The sequence below is a fragment of the Pipistrellus hanaki genome (assembly GCF_964339955.1).
Source record: "Pipistrellus hanaki genome assembly, chromosome: 4".
NCBI lineage: Eukaryota > Metazoa > Chordata > Mammalia > Chiroptera > Vespertilionidae > Pipistrellus > Pipistrellus hanaki.
In genome coordinates this window covers 19,696,099-19,714,747 of record NC_140506.1, presented here as the reverse complement: position 1 = coordinate 19,714,747, position 18,649 = coordinate 19,696,099, and the positions used below count along the sequence as shown (strand labels likewise).

The window sequence follows — 18,649 nt, the reverse complement described above, 5'->3', positions numbered from 1 at the left end:
GAGCCTAAATAAATCAGAAAAGGCTGTGTTTCCCATGCGGCACTAAGGCACTTTTCTATATAAGAGAGTTTACAGAGAAGAGCAACTCCATACTTCCATCTCCTTCCTTCTCTAGATTATTGAAAACTCAGTCTGGACTCTGGAACAGTTAACAAAAGGAAGTTACTAATGCAGAGTAAAATTTAGTAATATGTAAATTTGTAAAACAGGTAATTTCTTTACCACTCCACAGGGTGTGGTCTCAAGATCACAATTGTCACCTTATCTCTGTGTCTGAACCAATTCAACCAAGTCGGAATGCACCAAACATTACATGAAATAGTAGTGTGAAATTACTATTTTATAACATTTTATAAACCATAAGTGTAACCTCAAAAACTAATGGATATTAACTTTCTGATTATCTCATTACATCTCTTTTATGATCTCATTCTAAATCACTGCCTTTTGAAATTTGATATTATATACTTATATAAATGTAAAATGAATATTTCAGTAATAACCTAGGTGATGTAATAAATGTGTCATAATAATTTAACTTTACTTTAACCAACACAATATAAAATGTTTTCTAAATAAATTTGTTTTATTTATAATACTAAAAAGTTTATTAAAATTTGGAAAAAAATAAAAAAAATTAGTATCATAATTTGACTTAATAGTTAAATTTAGATAACCATGAAATAGTTAGGATATTGTAAACATCTACAAAAACAGCATGCATAGGAAATGTATGTGTCTTTCAGATGCTTAGCAAATGTCTTTGTAATGACATGTTCACCTTGATATTTGTATTTAATTAGCATTATATCAAAATTTGGTACTTTAATTATATCTCTAAGAGTTTTACAGAATACTTAAGAGTACTAACTTAATTAGATTAATTTTCCTTTTCCAAAAATACTTATGCATTTGTAGAACTAAAGAGGAGTCCAGGCAATTAATCTTGACTATGTCGTATGTATAATCACATCTAGATGAATTGGAAAACCAATGCAAAAATAATTTGTGAGGATGCTCTGATTCTATGATATTTAAACAGATGGATTCTTTTAAAAATATATTTAGACAGGATGGAAGGAAGGGAGAGACATAGATGTAAGAGCAAAAAATGGATATGATGCCTCCCAAATTATCCCTACAGGGGATTGTGCCCTGACAGGGAATCAAACCAGCAACATTTTAATGCACAGATTATGTACAACCACCTGAGCCAGAATGGTCAGAGAAACAGATGGATATTTTTTAAAAAGTGATTTAAACATGAGATCTTCAGGTGATTGATACTCAGAAAACTGTGTTAATCCCAGGTAATTGATGAAAACTTCCATGAAGACAAGATCTTTGTCTGTTGTTAAGAAAGTCACAAATGCTTTCTCATATAGTTATAATAATTAATTAGATTAAATAAAGATATTATCTCCATTTATTCAACAAAAAATATTAAGTAAAAATTATCTGATATATTAGTAGTAAATTATATTGATGACCCCTTTCCTTATAATTTTGTTGCATATTGTGTCTCACATAAATTCTGGGAGCTGCACCCTATACTATGGCTTAAGTAGAGAAATAAATTAATAATTCAATTTAGGTCACTATAATATTTTTACCTATAAAAAATTGTTCTATTACCTTTATTTATTACATGTACATTAAAAGGAAATAGACAATTTCCATGCTTGTATCTTTATTTATTTTATTCCAGAGTCTACATAAATTTATATTTTAGGCCTATTATTTAAAAAGGGGAGAAGAGGACCTTTGATTATAATAAATAATTCTTTAAGAAAACTTGTTATAGCACTGAATGGATTTCAATGTATAAATAAAATGAGGCAATATGCTGAAAGTCAGTAAGTTTTATGTCAGTTTGTTTGCAAACTCCAAATCAGTGAAAAGTGCATGCAAACAACTCCATTAAACTTAATCCAGACTGAAAAGATAGAATGTTTAAGATTTAGTGAAAATTGAAGCACTGCTTTAATTATCTGCATAAATTACTTAGCCATCAGTAAAAAAAAAAAAAAAAAAAAAAGTAAAAAAAAATGCTGTAATGCTTTCTGGTTTACAAGGAAATATGTAAAAAAGACAACATGACTAGTTTTCTACTAAAAGTCTAAGAAAAAAATATCACCATATCAAAATTTGATGAGGCAATTATATAGAAGACAAATTGCAATGATCTTTCATTCTTGATAACTAGTAGACGATGATCAAATATTGAAATATCAGTAGGAGTTTAATGTTACTCTATTTTGCTATAAATCCTCAAAAGAGCATTTAAAATCCAATGTGAATATAATTTTCAATGCTCTGATAATCTTATATGTAATTGAGTCATTTACAGTATTATGCATCTTCTCGGGACAAAATTACAATAATGTTAAGTCCATCCCTATATATTTCACCATTCTTTTCAAGATTATAGAGATTTTCATTAACCGGCTTGGCTCAATGGATAGAATCTCGGCCTGTGGACTGAAAGGTCCCAGATTCAATTCTGGTCAAGGGCATGTACCTTGGTTGCAGGCACATCTCCAGTAGGGGGTGTGCAGGAGGCAGCTGATCAATGTTTCTCTCTCTTTGATATTTCTAACTCTGTATCCCTCTCCCTTCCTCTCTGTTAAAAATCAATAAAATATATTTTTAAAAAAAGATTATAGAGATTCAATGATTACTAAATTTTTATAGAATAAAAAAATAATAATTTTAGTGTGAACACTTTTCTTTCAAATTTTAATTAAATTATTGCAACATATTTCCATAAACATGTTTTTGGTGAGTTCATATACATTTCAACATTAAATAATTTTATAACATTTTAAGACAATTTTTCTCAAGGCAGTTGAATTGAGGGAGAGAGAGAAGTAACTAACCTCAAAGAAAATTGAAAGTCTTTGAAGATCTTGAAGTATACATACTTTAAAGAAAGATTAAATATTATATGTTTGAGAATTTGAGAGATTTGAGGTAACACAGGAAAAACCTATCTTGTCTAATCATCTTTTAATATCAATTTAATTCACTCAACCTAATCTACACAAAACTAGTTTAATTAAATAATTTATAGTAGTGAAAGTGTTAAAAGGATGCTTACAGTCAAGATAATTCAAAGGATATCTCAAACTTTTAGATGATAAGCAACTTTTATCTCTAGGTTAATTCAAATGCAAAAACCCTTTCCCTTATTTCATTCTCCAAACCCTGAAGACCAAATTACCTGTGAGGGCTGTGGCTCCTGTCACTAGTAAATCCTCACTTGTGGATTTTAGGTAATAGTTAAATCTGAAAAGATGGGACCTCCTGCTCTCAGGAAAACATACATTCTTTCAAAGTTATTTGTAAAATCTATGTCAGAGAAAAGCAGAACTTCTTTAATAACCAAGTGGAGGGTCATATACTTTGTAGTGTAGAACACTTTCTGATCTTACATATGAGAGAACCAATTCCTCAAGTGGCCACCAGGATGTGCCAGATAAAAGCAGAGCCTTCCCACAAGAACATCCACAGGCTTGAAATAAAATTTCCTTACCAACCATCTTTACTTTTTCATATATGCCTCCCAACTTCTTTTTCACGTAGTCACCAGATTTATACAATTAAAATCTTAAACCACATATAAACTGTAGCACAATGCTAATCCATATTGAAACTTAATAAATTACTGCATATATATATTGTTTTAAAAAATATATATTTTTATTGATTTCAGAAAGGAAAGGCAAGGGAGAGATTCAAAACATCATTGATAAGAGAGAATCATTGATCAACAGCTTCCTGCATGCCCCACCTGGGTATAGAGCCTGCAACCCAAGCATGTGCCCTGACAGGGAATCGAATGGAGACCCCCTGGTTCATAGGTTGATGCTCAACCATGGAGCCAAGCCAGCTGGGCCTGTATGCATTACATTTATTTGGAGTCTCTCTTGTATGAGCCAGGATGGTTTTCCAAAACCATTGAAACAGACAAAAATCTCCTGGGTTCTTTTCTTCCTTTCCCACACACAAAAGAAACCCCCAGTTATGAAGAAGACTAGGAGAACAGATTTGATATTAATGAAGGACACAAGGGTGGCCCGTGTTGGGAAAAGCTGGGGACTATATGGATTGGAATGGCCAGTTTTGAAGGCAGCATGTGAAGACTTTGCCTACTCTGAGGTCCCGGGCACTTACTACCTCAAATCTTACTTACAAAAGCACAAATTAGGGTAAGGTAAATTGAATTAGCTTTAGCAGCAGAGAGCCCCAAATAGGGAAGCAATGAGAAATGCACAAGAAATAATAGTAACACATATGGAAATAAATATTATGAAAAAAAATCTACAGATGGAAAGTCATTATCATAGAGAAAGCAGAATTAATAGAAAAAAAAGGCCGAAATGTAAATATCTCCATTCTGACAAACAATACTAGAAATATAAAAACATAATTGTTGAACTAAAGAATCAGCGTTATAAATTAATACAACAGCAAAAAAATGCGAATATCCTGGAACTCGGGGTCAAAAACTCACACAAGAGGTACAAAGACAATAGATAAAAACAGATTAGAAGTACTTATAATTTAAGAGACCGAGAAAGCCAGAATGATCTAAATAATAAACAATAAAATCTGGGAATTATTAAAAACAAATTGATGGATCAAAAGAGCTCATATAGCTCTGAATAGGACAGATAGGACAGACCAATGTTAAACAAAAATTGGAAAAGTTACATAAACAACTCCAGAAACACATTATGAAATTTGAAATTATTTTAAAAAAAGAAAATTAAAGCTTCTTTGAGAAAAGAGGATAAACCTCCTAGAAGTATAATAGATAAAATAATATATATTTTTCAGATGCATCACCAGTTAAGAAAGATAATGTAGTAATATCTATATAGAACAACAAGAATAGTAAATCCAGAATTTTATATAAATCCAAGGTGGTGTCAACAAACTATGGCTTGTAGTTTGCTGCCTGTTTTGGACATAAAATTTTATTAGAATACATTCATGTGACTCATTTATATTCTGCGTATAGAATTTCTCCTATACTAATGGCAGAGTTGAGACTTGAGAAAGAAATCATAGAGTCTAGAACACCTCTAACACTTACTATCTCATTCTTTACAGAAAAATTTTACTGACTTCTGATCTGAGCTGTCATTGAAATAGCAGAGTGAATTACAGATGTTCTCATGCCCACAGAATCAAGGATATTACCACAAAAAGACAATATTTGAAATAACTGGGAAAATTCACCATCAAAAAAAGTAATTAATCCAGGTGGAAGAAATAAGATTTTAAAAATTAGATCAATAAAATCTTAATGAAAAATATCCTACCCAGACGGCATGGCTCAGTGGTTGAGCATTGACATATGAACCAGGAGATCTAGCATTGTCAATAGTAGTCATTAATGAATTTTCTTATACTTTAAAATGTAAATGTTTTGTGAAGACCCAAGTATGTAGTTAATGATGTTTGAAATAATAATTTTGGCTTCTGATATTTAAAACATATATATATATATATATATATATATATATATATGTATGTATGTCTCTGCCTTTCCCAAGCATCCTGAGGAAATAGTTTATATAGGTCAAATATTACTACTGAATGTTACATTGATAAAAAAAAACAAACCAGAAAATGAGATTTTACATGAAAAAATTGTATAAAAATATTCCACATTTTAAAAATTAGTATACTTGATGTATCAATTTTAGTTTGTGAAATGTGCACTTATCTATTGAGACTTCATTTTTTAACTTGTCTCTTTTCATATTCCTAGTTCACATAATTTATTATATTCTATTGACTTCACTTGGATTGTGTATTACAGAATACTTCATCTTCTCTCTATCCAGTGTATCCTTTCAACCTCATCACTGTACTATTTTCAAAGACTATCTTCTCTATTATATAAAGATGGGAGAACAGTATCTCCCTATTCTTATCTCTATTTTAACTCTACTGTTATATTTACATCATCTCAAAATAAGTTTCTGAGCATGAAATGTTGAGTTACATTCTAAAGAAGGCATATAGAGTAACTCAAGTATAGTAAACAATATCCTGTAAAATCTCTCCAAACACTCAAAAGCAACACAATAAATAAAGGTAAGGACACAGTTTTTCAGCATGTGTTATGAAATATATAATGTTTTACTAAAATAGGAGTCAGATAAAGTAGTTATTTTATATTTAGGATATTGATATATAAAACCTACATGTTAAAGCTTACAGTATGTTCAGTTAATGTTGGTTTGGTACAGTTTATTATGTATAAAGTAAATGCTTATCTGATTTGATGTCACTGTATTTTTCCTATTTATTATAGTCTTTTGATTGGATATTAATTTAACTCTTACAGGGTAATACTGTATTTCCCCGAAAATAAGACATCCTCTGAAAATAAGACCTGCTTACAGGTTTACTTCTGAGTGAAATATAAGGCATCCCCCTGAAAATAAGGCCCCTCTAGGCTAAACATAAGAGATTTGGTCCACTGATTCTGAAAGAAATGGAGTCACAAGAAATTCACCAGGAAATTCAGGAATTGGATTGTTATGATGATGTTCCAGAAGATGATGACATGATTGTCATGGAATAAATGAGTAAATTCTTGATACTGTAGGATTCACAGTTTGTCTGGTTTGTGTTGACAACTACTGTACTACCATACCGTATACAGGTAATATATTTCCTTTATTTTCATTTAATAATAAATGTGTACCATATTCTTCCCCTGAAAATAAGACCTAGCACATCTTTGGGAGCAAAAATTAATATAAGACACTATCTTATTTTCGGGGAAACAGGGTACAACTGTACAGCCTGGACATTCACAAAGTATCTTCAAACATGAAATTTCAACACAGTGGGTATTATAATTTTATCCAAAATTTTTTTCTCTCCTCCATAATTAAAAACACAAACACATTTATTTAATGCTTACTATATGAGGGGCATATGTCTACATGGCATAATAGCTTTATCTTATTTAATCCTACCATTAAGTCCAAGGGACTATGCAGACCCAATTTTACAGAAAAAGGATTGGGGAATTTAAAGATTAGGAACAAGCTGCAGGACACTTCATCTGAGGAGTAGAACTTCGAAGACCATGTAATCTGACAATTCCAGAGCTTTCACTGAACTACTGCATGGCAGTTGTTTATGTGCCCCAAATAAACTAACAATCAATGTACAAACATACACTTTTTCACTCTTGTTCAGGTTTGTTTGTATTCCTTAGCTGTATCTTTGGAAATCATATCATCAATCTCAAAATTGTAAAAATTAGATATGCCACCCTAACCGGTTTGGCTCAGTGGATAGAGTGCCAGCCTGCAGACTGAAAGGTCCCAGGTTCCATCTGGTCAAGGGCATGTACCTTGGTTGTGGGTGCATCCCCAGTAGGGGGTGTACAAGAGGCAGCTGGTCAATGTTGCTCTCTCATTGATGTTTCTAGCTCTCTAACCCTCTCCCTTCCTCTCTATAAAAAAATCAATAAAATATATTTAAAAATTTAACAAAACTCAGATATGCCATAAATATAATTTTTGTGAGTGTGACTTTAATATATTTACCCAAATTTCATACATCTTATCTAATAAAGAGGGCATATACTAATTGACTGTCGCACCCTCACAAAGATGGCAGCACCCACAGCCAGTAAGGAGGGAATATGCTAAATAACTTCAATGCCCTCAAAGATGGTGGAGCCCAGTCTCCTCAGCCACCCAGTCACCCAGGGCTGGCCAAAGGCACAGGCAAACTTCATATGGCAGCTGCCAAGCCACTTAGGGCCGCCCAAGGCTTAGGTCACTAGGGTCAGCTGAGGCTTGTGCTGCCAACAGTGACAGCAACAAAAGTGTGATGGGGGCATAGCCTTTCCCTGATAGCCAGGTTACCTCCCACCCCTGAGGGCACCCAGGCTGTGAGAGGGAAAAAGCTGGGCTGATGGACCACTCCTCCAGTGCATGGATTTTCATGTACCAGGCCTCTAGTATTGGTAGAATTGAAATGGAACCCAAATCCTATTATATAAAAACCATTGCATTATCTATCAATTACATTTTCTGTTACTGTATAGTTAAATAAAATATAGTATTCTTACTAAACTTATTTTTATTAATATCCACAGCAAATGAAATATAAAAAAATAATCAGTGGTCACCCAATTGCTTTATGTTATCTACCATTTATGTAGAGAATTCTGGCATTTAATAAATATCTTGCAAATATACATGATGTACTAGGATAAATGAAAATAATGATGATCCCTATACATGTGGAATATGCATTAAGAGTATAGAAGGACAGAAGACAGACAATTAAAAAAATCAAATAATAAAAGAAAGAAGACTATTGTATGTTTGATCTAGGAAAAAATACTAAACAAAATATAGAGAAATTGAGAGATGTATGTAACCAAAATGGAAAGATAAAACTTAGAAATCTAAAGGAGGTGCTTCAACTAAGTATGGACACACCTGGAACAAGACTCTTTTAGCCAGAATACTGACTAGAAGCAAAGAAGTCAGAAGCAGAACAACTAGCATAGCCAAGGATCTATAAAGATACCAGTGTGGTTAGAGCAGAGAAAGAAGAGTGAGAAAAACAACCCGGAAGGCAATAGATGACAAGATTGTGCAGAATCTGACAAGCCAATGTAAGGGCTGTGGCTTTCATTCTGAAAAAAATAAAGCCATTGACACATTTTGAGTGATGAACTCACTTGTGTTTTAAGAGGATCCCTGTAGTTCTCTTTTGTGGAGGATGGACTATTGGGCTTAGGATAGTGGTAGGGAGAACTATTCGGAAGCCATTGCCATAGTAATACAGAAAAAAATGGCTGTGGCTTGGACAAAGTTCATTTCTGGATATATTTTGAAATTAATGTTATTTCCTATTGGCTCTCTATAATATATGAAGGAGGAAGTTACATAAGTTCTTTGACCTGATATTATAAAGATGGCATTTCCATGAAAATAAATAAATAAATAAATTAATTAATTAATTAATTAATAACAGACAAACAAAAACAACTATGGGTGAAGTACATTTTGGAGATAAAAGCAGTTTTGTTCATGTTTAACTAAGAATGTCTTTTAGATATTCAAGTAGCAGTAATGAGTAACCACTTAAAAACATGTGTGGAGTTTGTAAGACAGTTTTGGGCTAGGAATGTGAATTTCAAGTCCTTGGCTTAAATATGATATTTAAAGTCACTGTACTAGATGAAATCATCAATAAGACAGTAAAGATAAAACAAATAAGATCAAAGATAGATCCCATGGCTTTTCTATATTAAAAAGTCAAAAACAGAAGGAGGAAAAGACTGAAAACATAAGTAGAGTAGAACTAAGGGACTGTGTGTTCTCACATAGAAACCAAGAGAACACTGTGCCAGGGAGGAAAAGATAAGGAACCATAGCAAATACTGCCAAGAGGTGAAAAAGATCAGGACGAGCAAGTAAAGAAAGCAACATGGAGGCAGTAGAGACATTTGTGGGGTCAGTTAATAGAGTGGAAACCTGATAGATATAAATTTAAGTGGAAGGAAGCATTAACAATAGCTATAGAATCTACTGTTTACTGTATAGCAGCATTGGTGAAAACATAAATACAGAAGTGTAACTGGAAAATAAAATGAAGATAAGAAAGTAACTATAACACTGGCTGGTGTGGCTCAGTTGGAGTGCCATCCTGCACACCAAAAAGTTGCTGATCGATTCCCCAGAAGAGCACATACCTAGGTTGTAGGTTTGATCCCATCAGGCATGTATGGGAGTCAATGGATAGCTGTGGATGGATGGATCTCTCTCTCTCTCTCTCTCTCTCTCTCTCTCTCTCTCTCTCTCTCTCTCTCTCTGTCTCTCTCTCTCTCTTCCATCCTTCCTCTTTAAAATCAATAAATAAAAATAATATAACTTTTAAAAATGAAAAATGTATCAGAAAATGAGATGTTTAAATGTAAATAAAATGAGGAAATGTAATGTAAATTCTCCAGTTTGTTCTTATTTAAATAAATTGAAATGACTTCTCAGTGTTTAATATTAAAGCTTTTTAGCACAATGACCTGTTTTAAGTATTTTCATATTAAGTCATGAGTTATAGTTTATCACTGCTTAAATTCTCTAATGCAATTCTGATTTACTCATTAAGAACTAACAAAGAGCCAAAACCGGTTTGGCTCAGTGGATAGAGCATCAGCCTGCGGACTGAGGGGTCCTAGGTTCGATTCCAGCCAAGGGCATGTACATTGGTTGTGGGCACATCCCCAGTGGGGGGTGTGCAGGAGGCAGCTGGTCGATGTTTCTCTCTCATCTATGGTTCTAGCTCTTTGTCCCTCTTTCTTCCTCTCTGTAAAAAATCAATATATATATATATATATGTATATATATATATATATATATATATATATATATTGATTTTTTATATATATAAAGAACTATTGAAACGTTATGAAGGTGATGAAGGCTATAGTTTGAGGTGAAAACACAAAAGATACAATAATAATAAAGGCAGATGTTAATCTTGGGGAAAAAGACTGGGTGCTTTTAATCAGGATTCTCGGGTGCAAAAGTGCAAGCTCTATCAGTGGTGCTATAAAATAACATTTACTTAACAAATTAAAAAGTAGATGGGCTGTACTGTTTATTTTAGTCAGATTGAAAGGAAAATGTATTTCCATTCTGGCTCACCTGCATAGTTAACAAGAAAAGAACCCAAACACTATCTCTTTACATAGCATTTTTAACTGGAATAATAATATGTCTCCCATAGAGGAGCAGTGTAGCAGAAACTTCATTCATGGCAGCATTTTAATTAAAAAAGTGAAAAATATTCCACATTTGAGATAGTCTATTGCTCATATTTATTGGTTGTCTGAATTTATTCTCATTTCTACAACTCTGCAAATGAGTTCAAATAATTAATATTTATTAAAGAAAATAAATTATGCACACATTTATTTTTCAAAAAGACAACAACAAATATGTAAGCATATAGTTTATGAATACAATCTCTGGAAAACACACTCCCCCCAACCAATTTTCGGTTCCCACTCCCTTCTCAATTCTGCTCTTGGAAGGAAAAAGAATACCAGTGCATCCGATTTCCCTGACGTAGACATGGACTTAGAGAGAAACATTTAGAATAAATGCAGCTGATCATAGTGATCCCCAGAAACATTGCTGGGGCTATTAGTAAAAGGTTAATTCTCTCTCTCTCTCTCTCTCTCTCTCTCTCTCTCTCTCTCTCTCTCCCTCCCTCCCTCCCTCCCTCCCTCCCTCCCTCCCTCCCTCCCTCCCTCTCTCTCTCTCTCTTGCTTTCTCTCTCTCATCATTTTTACCACCTCGGTAGCCATCTGGACATAAATGCTCAGCTAAAAAATAGTCTATTGACAGCAAAATAAAAACATATCCTTAATAAGGTCATTTGACACCCTTCTCCCAAAGTGGAAAGTATATAAAACATATAAATACTTAAGCAAGTTTCACTATACTCAACATTCTAATAGAGGCAAATATAAAATATTTCAAAAAACATTATCATGTATGTGAACATAAATAAAGCCTCAAAGAATATAAATTATAATCATTGGGACATAATTTTAGGGTACAAATTAACAATAAAATTATGTATTAGCCCTAACCAGTTATGCTCATTGGATAGAGCATTGGCCTGTGGGCCAAAGGGTCCTGGGTCTGATTCCAGTCAAGGGCACATACCTAGGTTGCAGGCTCCTCCCTGGTCAGGCGAAGGGGGTGCAGGAGGCAACCAATCCATGTATTTCTCTGACATTAATATTTCTCATTGTCTTTCCCTCTCTCTTCTATTCCAAAAATCAATGGAAAAATATCCTCAGGTGAGGATAAAAAACAAACAAAAACTTAAAATAAAAAAACAAAACAAAAAAACTATGAGTTATATATTCATATATGTGAAAATTAACAAACACGCACACACACACACACACACACACACACACACACAAATCTTTAGTATATTGTGCTTCTGGAAATGGCAAATTAACTTGATTTAGAGCAATTATTCAGCCCAGAGTCACACAAAAAATTGGCTTTTATAAATACCCCAGTGAAAGTGCTAATATTGCAATTAACCCTGTTATTAATTAAAGAAGAAAGGAGCAAGGGGAAGGTCAAACATTATGGTCATTCATCTGTGCAGCTAGCTGCAAAGCTTCTGGTCTGGGGAAAGGGACTGGACAGGGGAAGAATGGATGCATGCCCAATAAAGTCTGGGTGACACAGGGAAGATACTTGGCTTTCAGTCACACCTGCGAACAAGTCATTTATCAGAGTAGGTGTGGCCATTGCAAGTGTGGGAAGATTCAAAATATATAACCTTCTAAAAACAGGAGTTATCTTCCCTTCCTCTTAGCTCTCTTGTAATTCACTCCTGGCTTGCAGGAATCTCATGCACCTGAATTCGCCATGTGGACCCCACATACATGAACCAATGGACTACAAGGAGCCTAATGCTGAACCAGACCCAGCTCCACCTTGGAACAGAAACTTTGGATGCTGGCTTTGCTTCTAGCTCTGCTGAATCTCCTTCTGGGACTGGATTACAGGAAGTAGGACTTTGCAAACCCAAGAATATAATTTCATGCCAAAAAAAAATGCTTTCTACTACATTTCATCCTCACATGGGGGCCCCTGGAAATGCTTACTCCAGTGGCCCCCCAAAAATGTCGCTCCCATTAGCAACAGAGAAAGGCCATCTATACATTTCTCTGATAACAAAGGTAAGTTGATTGGGAGAAGAGGTCTTGAAGGGCCAAATCCTGGAGAGAATTAAAACCAAAAGGTCGACTCTGATATTTGACAATTCACTCTCAAGGTAGTTGGCAATTAAAAAAAAAATGTATCTAATACCTCATTAAATTTGGTAGCTACTTCCTCAGTTTTATGATAGTTACATTTCAAGAGCAGTCAAGGAGGAAGGGTCTTTATGGGACCACTGACATCTTGCTAAAATCCTCTACATAAGTAAAGCTGCCCCACAGAGGAATTTATATTGATATTCTACACATTTTCTAGACCTTATATCATTTGTCTACGAGTTCTCTCAGAGTAGAAAGATAGAGTTCCCTGCAATTCGTTCAATGAAAAGTATAACACTGAGAATGGAACAAAAAAAAGAAAAGAATTACAGGCCTATTTCACCTACAGATACATAGAAAAAAAAATCAGTATACAAAATCTAATAAAATATTATAATATAAAATACCATTAATTTGTCTTTATCCTAGGACTAAAAGCTGGTTTGTTATTCTTGAATTTATAAATGTATTATAAATTAATTAAAAGAGAAAAAGGAGGAAAAAACACACATGCTTATTTCTATAGATGTAGAAGAATCTTTTAATGTGAATCAGTATAAATTCTTGATTTAAAACAATGATTAGGAATGAAAGTAAAAGTCCCTAAGACTTATAGAAAATTATAAAGGGATATTAAACACAAGTATATAACAATAAATTAGATGACAGATCAAATGGTCAAATTCCTAGAAACATGAACTAACAAAACTGATTTAAGAATAAAGAGACAAACTGAATATACTTATAACAAGAAAATAAATTATATAGTAGTTTAAAAAACCCACAAATTAAAGAATAGGTCCAGATGACATCACAAATATTTCTATCAAACATTTAAATAAAATGTAATGCCAATTTTTTCCAAAAACTCTTCCAAAAATTAGAAGGAGGAAACACTTCTCAATTCATTCTTTGAGGTCAGTCAGTAATTATTAATTTAAAAAAGAAAAGAAGATAAAATAAAAGAGAAAAGAAAAAGAAAGAAAAGAAAGACAAACATGTCACAGAAAAGAAATTCTCAGACCAATATCCAGAAATATGGACATCAAAATCTTCAGCAAAATTCTAGGAAATTGAATCCCGTAACATATAAAACTAGCTATACATTATGACTAAGTGGGATTCATCCTTGGACTGTAAGCTTGATTTAACATGTAATAAACAATTTCAATACAAGAAAAAAACAAAAATCACATAACAAGCTGAATAAACACAAAAAACTCATTGGAAAAAATCCAACTCACTTTCATGATAAAAACTTTCAACAAATAAGCATATAACTTTCTTAACCACATAAATTAAATTTGATCATAGTTAAAAACCTTTGTGCTTCAAGGGATACCTCTATGAAAATGTCACAGCTAAAGTCATAGCAATAATCAAAGACTAGATATTTTCAAAGATCAGGAAATAAACAAACAAAAACACATGGATGTCTAGAGGTTCTAGTCAAGGCAATTAGGGAAGAAAAAAAAAAGAGAAAAGAAATACAAGGTATCCATTTTGGAAAGAAAAAAGTAAAACTATCTCTACTAGAAGATAACACTGTTTTATCTTGCATATAGACAATCCTAAGGAACCCACAAAAAATTATTAAAAATACTAAATGAATATAAGAAAAATGTAGTATATAAATCAATATGCAACAGTGAATTGTATTTCTATAAATTTGCAAAGAAATATGCAAAAACTGCTCTGTGGATATATTAAAACACATTGAATTACACTTAAAATGGTAAATTGCATAGTATGCAAATTACATCTCAAAAGTACTGTTATTAAAAAAAAGGAAGAGTTACTTCATTATATAAAGCATTTGCAAAAAAATTAAGAAAGCAATTCCATTTAAAATAGCATCAAATGAAACTAAACGCTTAGGAATATACAGAATTAAAAAAGTAAAAACATTATATTTTAATATCACAAAACATTGTTGAAGTAAATGGAAGAATTTCAAAATAAATGGAAAAGTATCCCAAGCTTATGGGTCATATGACAATATTGTTAAAACGGCAACAAAACTTTTGTCTACAAATCCAATGCAATTGCTTTCAGAATCATAGCTATCGATATCTATAGAATTTGATAAGCTGATTTTTTTTTTAACTGTTTATTTCCCTTCAACCTTATTTCCGTTCTGTTAGAATTTGTGGAAGAACAGCTTAGGACCACTCAGTGGTTGTTACCCACGCAGTAGCCTGAGCAGTGGGGGCTGCAGACCAGTCTCCAGTGGCAGGTTGAGCCCTCCAGTCTTCAGTAGGAAACTGCTGACTGGGCACAGAGGGCACCTGCGCCTTCAGACCAGTCTGCGGCCTCAAGCTGCGCAGCAGTGAACTCAGGAGCAGGCGCAGTCCGTTCACCCTGAACCTCCTCCTTGGTCACAGCCTTTCAGCAGCGGCCTGCTCTTCCTTTCCAATCTCTTCGGGATCTCTGTAGAAGTACAGATCAGGCATGACTTCCCACGGGTGTTCCTGGGAGATGGTGCCACACATGCGTACCTAGTACTTCCCGGGCCAGCATCCACCACATCAGACCCACTGAGTGAGCCCCCTTGTTGTTGCAAGGGATGGCAATGTCCACGTAGCGCAGAGGAGAGTCTGTGTTACACAGAGCAATGGTGGGCAGGTTAGCATAAGACACCTCTGTGAGAGGCTGGTGGGCAGCCCTGGGGTCAGTCACCGCCAGAAGTCTTGGCTCCCGGAAAGCTGCCTGGATCTGGTTGGTGAAGGTTCCAGGGGTGAAGCAGCCGGCAATAGGAGTGGCTCCAGTGGCAGCAGCATACTTCAGCACAGCTCGCTGGCCAGGATTCCTGGATGCTATGACACTGGCATCAGCTGGGTTTTCCAGGGCAACAATGGCCTGAGCTGCCAGCAGAAGCTTCTCCCAGGTTCTCGTCAGATCGATGGTGCAGATGCCATCACTTTTCCTTTTGTAGATGCACTGTGCCATTTGGAAGTCAAGGTTGGTGCCACCTAAGTGGTTTGGTTCCTGCTGCAAGGAATTTGAGGACACCCTCCTCCTTCATTTGCAGGACATCAAGGGCTCCGGACATTGTGAAAAGTTTCCCTTTAAGTTACTTGGGAACCGAAAACAATGCTGTATGGAGCCCTCCCTGGGTAGCTTGGAAAGGATAAGCTGATTTTAAAATTCATATGAAATTTTAATGGTCCCTAAATAGCCACACACACACACACACACACACACACACACACACGTAAAAAAAAGAAAACAGTTGAAGAACCCAGCTGTCCTGATTTTGAACTTATTACAAAGTAAAAGTAATCAACATATTGTACTGTTATAAGGACAGACTTAAGATCAATGAAGTAGAACTGAGATTCCAGAAAAAAAACAACCAAAAAAAACCCCCCAAAAAACAGTATGTCTATGGTCAACTGATTTAGACAAGGATTAACCATTCAATGGGAAAATCCTATTTTTTTTTTAACAAAACATCCCTAGAACTGTGTATGATTATCATGTCTTCTATTAAGACTGCTTCTACTTCCCCTTAAAGACAAATCTAAGGGTAGGAAAATATCTGATGACATTTTCCAGACAGCTCCTTTTCTATAGAATGAGAGTTTCACAGTCAACTACGGACTTGCATTTTTCATAATATATAATCCTCTTACTTGTATCTACATCAGCAGCTTGACTCCATTGATTGAGGCCACTATGATTTTAGGCATGCTAAGAAGACTCTCTAGTGAAAGAAAATCTGTTCATTCATGTTGGCAAGAGAGAAGTCAGGGGCTGAGAGCTAAGTGAAAATGCTGAGAGGCGGGAAAGTAGCTTAGCTTCCTGAGGCATCTGCTGTTGAGACCAAAAGACTACTGCTTTTGTAGTAACTATTAAAATATTATTTACTTCCCCGGGGCAAATAGTGATACATTTAAATTGAATACTTAAATGACAAGTGATAAATCACTTTTGTTATGGTAGCCAACTCTGTATTTCTTATTTCAAAGCTCCAGAGTCACCTTGATGATGGTTGTGTGAAATGGCAGGCACAACAGTTGATCCTGGCCACATCTCCAATAGCTCTTTCTTTGATGAGTATAAATTCTTAAGAAAATAAGAAAGAAAGAAAAAAAGAGGTGGAATAAGATCAAAAGCTTTACTTCTGTTTTTCATTAGGTTCTCTGACAGAGTTTCCATAGAAAAGTTGTGATTTATTTCAGTTTCTGTAATGGATTATAAGAGCTTTGGTGTGTGTTATATATTGCTCAGTAAATAAAGGAGGTGACCTATTGAGGCTCATAAATTAAGTCTAGCTTGAACAAACACTTTAATTAAATTACCCTATGTTATAATACTAGTACAGTTGTAGATGTAGTGGCATATACTCAGCACAACTTTAAAAAAATGTTCAGAAATTGATTATCGAAGAGGTGATAGGATGCAGGTAATGTTTTGTGTTTTTAAGAGGGAACATTACAGATGTCTATGACTATTCCTTGAAAACTGACCATTTCCATGGGTCATATGCATGGAAATGATAAAACCATCTTATATTTTTGCTTGATAAACCATGAACCAAATTATTTAAACCACTAGGGGTTATACATGGTATCCTCTATCTACCTTGTAGCAAGAGTGCTTCCAAACTCTATCCCAAGTACCGGGGCTTCATACATACTCTTATCCAGTTCTGGATGTTCTTCAGACAACAGGGTAAGCCCCTGAGATTATAAAACAAAGAAATAAAAAAATACTTTCCCCCTAATTAGCTTCTGCCTGTAGCCTTAGGAATTGTAGACCCATATTTATACAAGGTGCCGCTCTAAGTGTTGATCACTTTGTGTTTTCTTTATTTCTCACATGAATTAACTATTGGTTTTAGGTTAAAGCAAATCACAGATGTAAACAACAGAATGCTTTTGGAACTGAAAGGGATAGTGGAATATACTAGTAGGTTTGTTATATATATATATATACATACACACACACACACATATATATATATATATTTACTATTTAATGGATTTCTTAATATATATATGTATAATTTTATTGTTTACAGTATTAGAAATAGTAATACATATGTATCCTTGTTTTCCCCATTGACTTTCTCTCAGCTTCTCCTAATCCCCAGCACATGCCCTCAATGTCTTGCGTCCATTGGTTATGCTTATCTGCAGGCATATAAGTCCTTTGGTTGATCTCTTACCTCTCCCCCACACCCAACCTTCTCCAGCCTTCCTGCTGTAGTTCGACAGTCTGTTTGATGCTTCTTTGCCTCTGTATCTATTTTTATTCACCAATTTATAATGTTCTTTATATTCCACAAATGAGTAAGATCATGTGGTATTTTTCTTTCACTGACTGGCTTATTTCACTTAGCATAATGCTTTCCAGTTCCATCCATGCTATTGCAAATGGTAAGAATTCCTTTTTTTTAACAGCAGTGTAGTATTCCATAGGTTTTAAAGGGAACTGAGCATGTCCAGATTCTTCAAATCATTTTAGTCAAGTTATCCTGCAATGTGTATGAACTGTGGGCATGGAATGGCATCTTTTGCTACTATTTGAACTTCTGGGAAAATTCTTTTAATATTTAGATTTTAAAATGTTGATTGGGCTTCAGGCCTACTATCAAAAACAATTGTATTCTGGTGACAAACTGAATGAATTTGAATTGATAATTTTCTTATAATTGGCTAAAAAGAGCTCATCTAGCTAACACCTTGATTTTGGCACTGTGAAACTTCAAATAAACAGCTGAACCGGCCTAGACTTTTGAACTGCAGAATTTTAAGAATATATCTGTGCTATTCTATTCCACTAAATTTATGG

General features: G+C 34.2%; 1 long non-coding RNA gene and 1 pseudogene across 2 annotated transcripts in view; both read right to left on the bottom strand.

Moving 5' to 3' along the window:
• Positions 1 to 18,649, bottom strand: part of LOC311621527 — a 1,687,340-nt gene that overhangs the window by 1,395,673 nt on the left and 273,018 nt on the right. The window lies entirely within an intron of this gene.
• LOC311621833 (small ribosomal subunit protein uS2-like) lies at positions 15,008 to 15,902 on the bottom strand (annotated as a pseudogene). Its single transcript has one exon. The product of its transcript is annotated as a small ribosomal subunit protein uS2-like (transcript).